The 6429-nt window shown below is 45.8% G+C and overlaps 1 pseudogene; it reads left to right on the forward strand.

The window, feature by feature from the left end:
• The first annotated feature begins 645 nt into the window (after positions 1–645).
• LOC100434268 (pyruvate kinase PKM-like) lies at positions 646–2265 on the forward strand (annotated as a pseudogene).
• The last annotated feature ends 4164 nt before the right edge of the window (positions 2266–6429 follow it).

Below are 6429 nucleotides of genomic sequence, written 5' to 3' on the forward strand. Positions count from 1 at the left end.
TGGAGCTGGAGGCCATTATCCTTAGCAAACTAATGCAGGAACAGAAAACCAAATACCATGTGTTCTCACTGTAAGTGGGAGCTGAATGATGTGAAGGCATGGACACATGGGGAGGAAAAACACACACTGGTTGGAAGGTGAGGAGGGTGGTAGTAGGGAGAGCATCTGGAAGAAGAGTTAAAGGAAGCTGGGCTTAATACATGGGTGATGGGATGATCTGTGCAGCAAACTACATTGGCACATGTTTACCTATATAACAAACCTGCACATCATTTTAAAGTAAAAGATGAAAATTAAAAAAGAAATAAGGTGAACAAAGAAAACAAATTAAGAAGAAAAAGAAAAGGAGAGTCATGGGACTTGTCCCGGCCAGGTGAAAATCTTCAGATGGTTAAGAAGCAGAATAAAGAAAATTAAAATTGATGGGGTTAAAACGAAGGTCTTAATGCAACACTATCAAAGATTGGATGGACAAAAGGGAGCCACTTCTCGTCACCCAATATTAAAAGGTCCCTAACCAGTTCTCTGTATTTCTCCCAGTTTACAGAAATTTTAAAAAGCTGGAAGGGGCGCAGCAGCTGTGCGTCCCGGGGCTCTTGACCTCTCCGCGTTTGCAGCCTAGCCCCAGTCAGTCAGTGCCGGAGGACCTCAGCGGCCATGTCAAAGCCCCGTAGTGAAGCCAGGACTGCTTTCATTCAGACCTAGAAGCTGCATGCAGCCATGGCTGACACATTCCTGGAACACACGTGCCACCTGGACATTGACTCGCCATCCATGGCAGCCAGGAACACTGGAATCATCTGTACCATCGGCCCAGCTCCCTGATCGGTGGAGATGCTGAAGGAGATGATTAAGTCTGGTATGAATGTGGCTGGTCTGAACTTCTCTCATGGAGAGAACGTGTGCACAGCCACAAAGTTTTGCTTCTGACCCCCATCCTCTATGAGCCCGTTGCCGAGGTTCTGGACACTAAAGGACCTGAGATTCGAACTGGGCTCTTCTGTGGAGTAACTGGTAATGGGCGCCGGGAGGCGGGGCTCCTCAGGTAACTGCAGCGCTGCTGCACTGCAGACGTGAATCTGAAGAAGAGAGCCACTCTCGAAATCATGCTGGATAATGCCTACATGGAAAAGCGTGATGAGTACATCATGTGGCTGGACTACAAGAACATCTGCAAGGTGGTAGAAATTGGCAGCAAGATCTACTTGGATGATGGGCTTCCTTCTCGCCAGGTGAAGCAGAAAGGTGCAGACTTCCTCGTGATGGAGGTAGAAAATGGTGGCTCCTCGGGCAGCAAGAAGGGTGTGAACCTTCCCGGGACTGCTGTGGACCTGCTTGCCATGCCAGAGAAGGACATCCGGGACCTGAAGTTTGGGGTTGAGCAGTATGTTGACATGGTGTTTGCCTCCTTCATCCGCAAGGCATCTGATGCCCATGAAATTAGGAAGGTCCTCAGAGAGAAGGGAAAGAACATCAAAGTAATCAGCAAAAATGAGAATCATGAGGGGGATTGGAGGTTTGATGAAATCCTGAAGACCAGTGATGGGATCATGGTGGCTCATGATGATATAGGCATTGAGATTCCTGCAGAGAAGGTCTTCCTTGCTCAGAAGATGATGATTGGGTGCTGCAACCGAGCTGGGAGGCCTGTCATCTGTGCCACTCTGATGATGGAGAGCATAATCATGAAGCTCCACCCCACTCAGGGTGAGGACAGTGATGTGGCCAATGCAGTCCTGGACAGAGTGGACTGCATCATGCTGTCTGGAGAAACAGTCAAAGGGGATTATCCTCTGGAGGCAGTTCGGATGCAGCACCTGGTTGTCGGTGAAGCAGAGGCCACCTTCTAATACTTGCAGTTATTTGAGGAGCCCCGCCTCCTGGCACACATTACCAGTTACCCCACAGAAGCCACCGATGTGGGCACCATGGAGGCCTTCCAGTGCTGCAGTGGGGCCATAATCGTCCTCACCAAGTCTGGCAGTTCTGGTGACCAGATACCGCCCACGTACACCCATCGTTGCTGTGACATGGAATCCCCAGATAGTTCGTCAGGCCCACCTGTACCGTAGCATCTTTCCTGTGCTGTGCAAGGACGCAGTCCAGTAGGCCTGGGCTGAGAATGTGGACCACCGGGTGAACTTGGCCATGAATGTTGGCAAGGCCGGAGGCTTCTTCAAGAAGGGAGATCTGGTTATTGTACTGACCAGGTGGTGCCCTGGCTGCAGCTTCCCCAACACCATGCGTGTAGTTTCCATGCCATGATGGACCCAGAGCCCCTCCTCCAGCCCCTGTCCCTCCCGGCTCCCTCAACCCATCCATTAGGCCAGCAACACTTTTAGAGCTCACTGTGGGCTGTAATGTGGCACTGCTGGGCTGGGTCACCAGGGAAGAAGATTAATGCCTTGCTGAAACATGGCTGGTTTTAGAACCTGCTCTTGGGTGGGACAGTCCAGAGCCTGGCTGCCCAGCATGTGGCCTTACCCAAGCACGGGAAGAAGGAGGAATGCAGGACTGGAGGACCCTGGAGTCTATGGCAAAAGGATGACAGCTTCCTTTCCTTTCTGTGCTCTGTTCAGTTCCTTTATTAAATGGATGCCCAGAGGCCTCCCAACCCTGGCCCGGGGTCAGGAAACAGCCAGCAAGAGTTAGGGGCCTTAGGGCATGGGGCAGTGGTTTCAGTTTAAGCAGACTCTGGCCCTCGCCCATACTTGCTTTCCCAACCTTCTGGACCTCCCTTATTTGCACCTGTCCCCACCCTCCACTCAGCTTTCCTGCAGCAAACACTCCACTCTTCACCTTCCATTTCTCCCCACTGCTGCAGCCACCTCCAGGTCCGTTGTTATAGAGCCTACCTGTATGTCAGTAAACAACAGCTGAAGCACACACACACACAAAAGCTGAAAGGCAGAGATTATAATTAAAAATCTAATCTGAAATTGCCTGGTGCAAGAGTAGGGCAGATTAATCAAGATAAAAATTGACAAAAGGGCCAGGGTTCTTTGATTCAACCCTTGGCTGGGTTTTGCACAAAGTCTTTTGCACAAGAAAGGGTACAATTGCCTTGGGGTAAGGAAAAGAAGTTTTTCAAACCATAACATAAAAATATAAGGGACTGTATCCCTTATAAAAATATAAGGGACTGTATTATGGGAATGAACATTGTAGATTATTAGGGAATGTTTCTTCTACCTGCTACTGTAAAACAGAGGGCACTTAAATTTACCCTTCAAGCAACATTATTTGGACACACCAAATGAGAATCTGTATGATTGCCCAAGTTCACACAGTGTAGAGTAGAAGCCAAAGTGCTGGCTGGTAGTGACAAATTATTTACTTATCCAGTTGAGGGGCATTTACTGCCTTAGCTAAAGCTACCCCTATGACACCTGAAATCCCCATGCTCTATCAGGTGATGTCAGATATATATTCTAATGGGGATGGCAGTGTCCAGAAGAGGTTTATAATAAAATGAAAATGGATTATAGAGGATCATGCTACCTGGAGAATGCAAGGAGGAGATACTCTCAAGCAGGGATTTTTTTTCTTCCACAATTTACTTGTAACTGCATGAAAAACTGTTGGATTCTACAGTACCGGATAAATAGTTCTCAACTGACCAACCAAGAGCTACTTGGTTCACAGATGGCAATTCCAAGGTAAATGGACACCATCCTCTTTAGAAGGCTGTTACTTTAGACCAAAGAAGGTAAAAACAGGCCTGCTCCATGAGCTGAATTGCATGCTGTTTTTTTAACAGTGATGGAAAAATTAAACAATGGTACAAGCGCCTGTGTTTAAGTTTTTACTAGCCCACGGGCTGTGACCAATAGCCTGGCTATATGCTCGGATATCAGGGGAATGGGAGCCTGGCCTGTTAAAAGAATGCCCATATGGAGCATGGCTCCGCGGAGATTTGAGGGGTGCATTAAAGTAGAACAAGTCAATGGCCATCAGAACTCTCTTCCAGGTTCAGAAAGTGACTGAAATTGACAAGCAGATATCCCCATGTGTTCCGTTGAGGTGGCCATCTGGGTCCATCAGATAAGTGGATATGGAGGTATTGTAGCAGCGCAGAGACATGCTGAATCTAGACATGTTCCTTTTGCACACTCTCAGGCACAAAATTCCGGAAAAACTCTTCCATTTCTCAGCAAGAGAGACAGAGACTGCTGATTACTACTGGGCAGATTTCTCTGGTGGGAAGGCCCTGAACATAACTGGCAAGTGAGACTGATGCTTGCAGCCCTGAAGGGCTGAAAGTGGGTCTTGACAAGAATAGACAATAACTCTGGAGTAGGCTTTGGTTGTCCAATGAACGATGAAAATGCTCAGAGTGCCAAAAAAAAAAAAAAAAAAAAAAAAAACACAAAACATTGCATGGATTTGGATGGCTGACCATCATTTTTTTCAGACCAAAGAGCACACTGCACAGTCCACAAATTCCAACAATAGGCAGAGAGATATCCTCCTTAGAGTAATAATTTGATGGAGAAGTAGAACAGGCAATTGGTTTCAATTGGTTGTCTAAGACAGGGGAAGATAAAGGAATAAAGAGCTGGCTTACATGCCTTCATTAGTGTGTGCTCACACTCAACATGAATAGGAATGTAGTGCCCCTGTTAGACTTTTCTGTTTTATTTTGTTTTGTTTTGTTTCTGGTTGATCTGGGGGAAGAGATAATGGGGAAGATGCATGTATAATCATGCAGTTCTCACCAAGGGAGGAGTACATTGGTATTAAAACTATGTATTTTTTTTCTTTCTTCCCAAATTATCTTAAAAAATGATTTTTCTCTCCCTTACCTAATGCAGTGATCTTAGGACCGGGACTGCAAGAACAAGTGCTGCAACAGCAGGGATGATTTCTAAACAGAAAACTGTAACTATGTTTTTAAAATTTATGTCAAAATTCCTAAAAGCACGATGGTGGTGGGTTGTGTCTTCACCACATCTAGCAAAATTGAGGCTAACAGTGAGTGCAGCTGTGTTGCCTGGTGGTAAAAATAGCTCACTAATTCTGCACCTTACCCTGTCTGAATGGGAGTGAACTGAGGAGCTACTTGCTAGATTTGTATTGCTACCTGCAATGTAGACAAGCACAGTGGTGATTCTAATGCCCCTTCCAAAAGTGAAAAAGTGTCAGTGTTAATGAAGAGAAGGGGAAATTGTAGCTGAGAGTAAAACATGAATAAATTGGTTCATCACTGAGGAAAATTTAATATTACATTAAAAACTCAAAAGAGTCTCAGAGCAAGAGATAACATTGTCTCAGCATAATTATCCGAGATGCCTGAAAGAGTGAAGTTGTATACTTACCAAGGTCACTCCTGCTTTTGGAACCTGACAAGATTGAGAGGATGCCTGCATACTTGAGTGACCTCATCTTGGGATATATTCATACACTATGATGGACTGGATTAATTGTTATTGATTGATTGTGATATATATATATATATATATATATATATATATTTGATGTAAAGTTTCCATGGTAAAAAACCAGGAGGTGGCCCTTTGGTGTTATGGTATACATTGTTTTTTGTCCATGATTATGGACTCATAACTCCCACAGCCCTTGTTACCATCTTTTATTATAATACTGGGTATGTTAGAACTCAGGCGCAGGGCCAGGTGCAGTGGCTCAGGCCTGTAATCCCTGCACTTTGGGTGGCCAAAATGGGCAGATGACTTGAGGTCAGGTGTTCAAGACCAGCCTGGCCAAAATACTGAAACCTCATCTCTACTAAAAATACAAAAAGTAGCAGGGCGTGGTGGCATGCACCTGTAATCCCAGCTACTCGAGTGGCTGAGGCAGAAGAATTGCTTGAACCCAGGAAGCGGAGATTGCAGTGAGCTGAGATTGCACCACTGCACTCCAGCATGGGTGACAGAGAAAGACTTCATCTCAAAAACAAAACAAAGCAAATAACTCAGGGGCAGGCCTCTGACCTCCTGCCCTTCTTTCACTCTAATACTTCTCTGTCTTTCTGAATGTGGATCTTAACACCCTTCCTTGACAGGATCTCACCCTATACCTTGGAGGAAGAAATCCTGATGTCATGAAGCTTCCATAAAACCCCAAGTGGACAGACAGGGTTAAGGGAGCTTCCAGATAGGTGAACACGTGGAGGTCCCTGGAGGGTGGTGCACCCAGAGAAGACATGGAAACTCTATGCCTCTTCCCTTATACCTCACCCTATGCATCTCTTCATCTAGTCTAGCAAGCAGTCTAGTCTAGCAGGTAGGTCCTCCTTAGTTTACTCCCATTCAGACAGGGTAAGGTGCAGAATTAGTGAGTTATTTTTACCATCAGACAATATAGCTGCATTCGGTGTTAGCCTCAATTTTTCTAGATGTGGTAAAGGCACAACCCACCACCATCATGACTTTAGGACGTTTGACATAAAGCTTAAAAGTTGTATCCTTT

This window comes from Pongo abelii, chromosome X, assembly GCF_028885655.2.
Source record: "Pongo abelii isolate AG06213 chromosome X, NHGRI_mPonAbe1-v2.0_pri, whole genome shotgun sequence".
NCBI lineage: Eukaryota > Metazoa > Chordata > Mammalia > Primates > Hominidae > Pongo > Pongo abelii.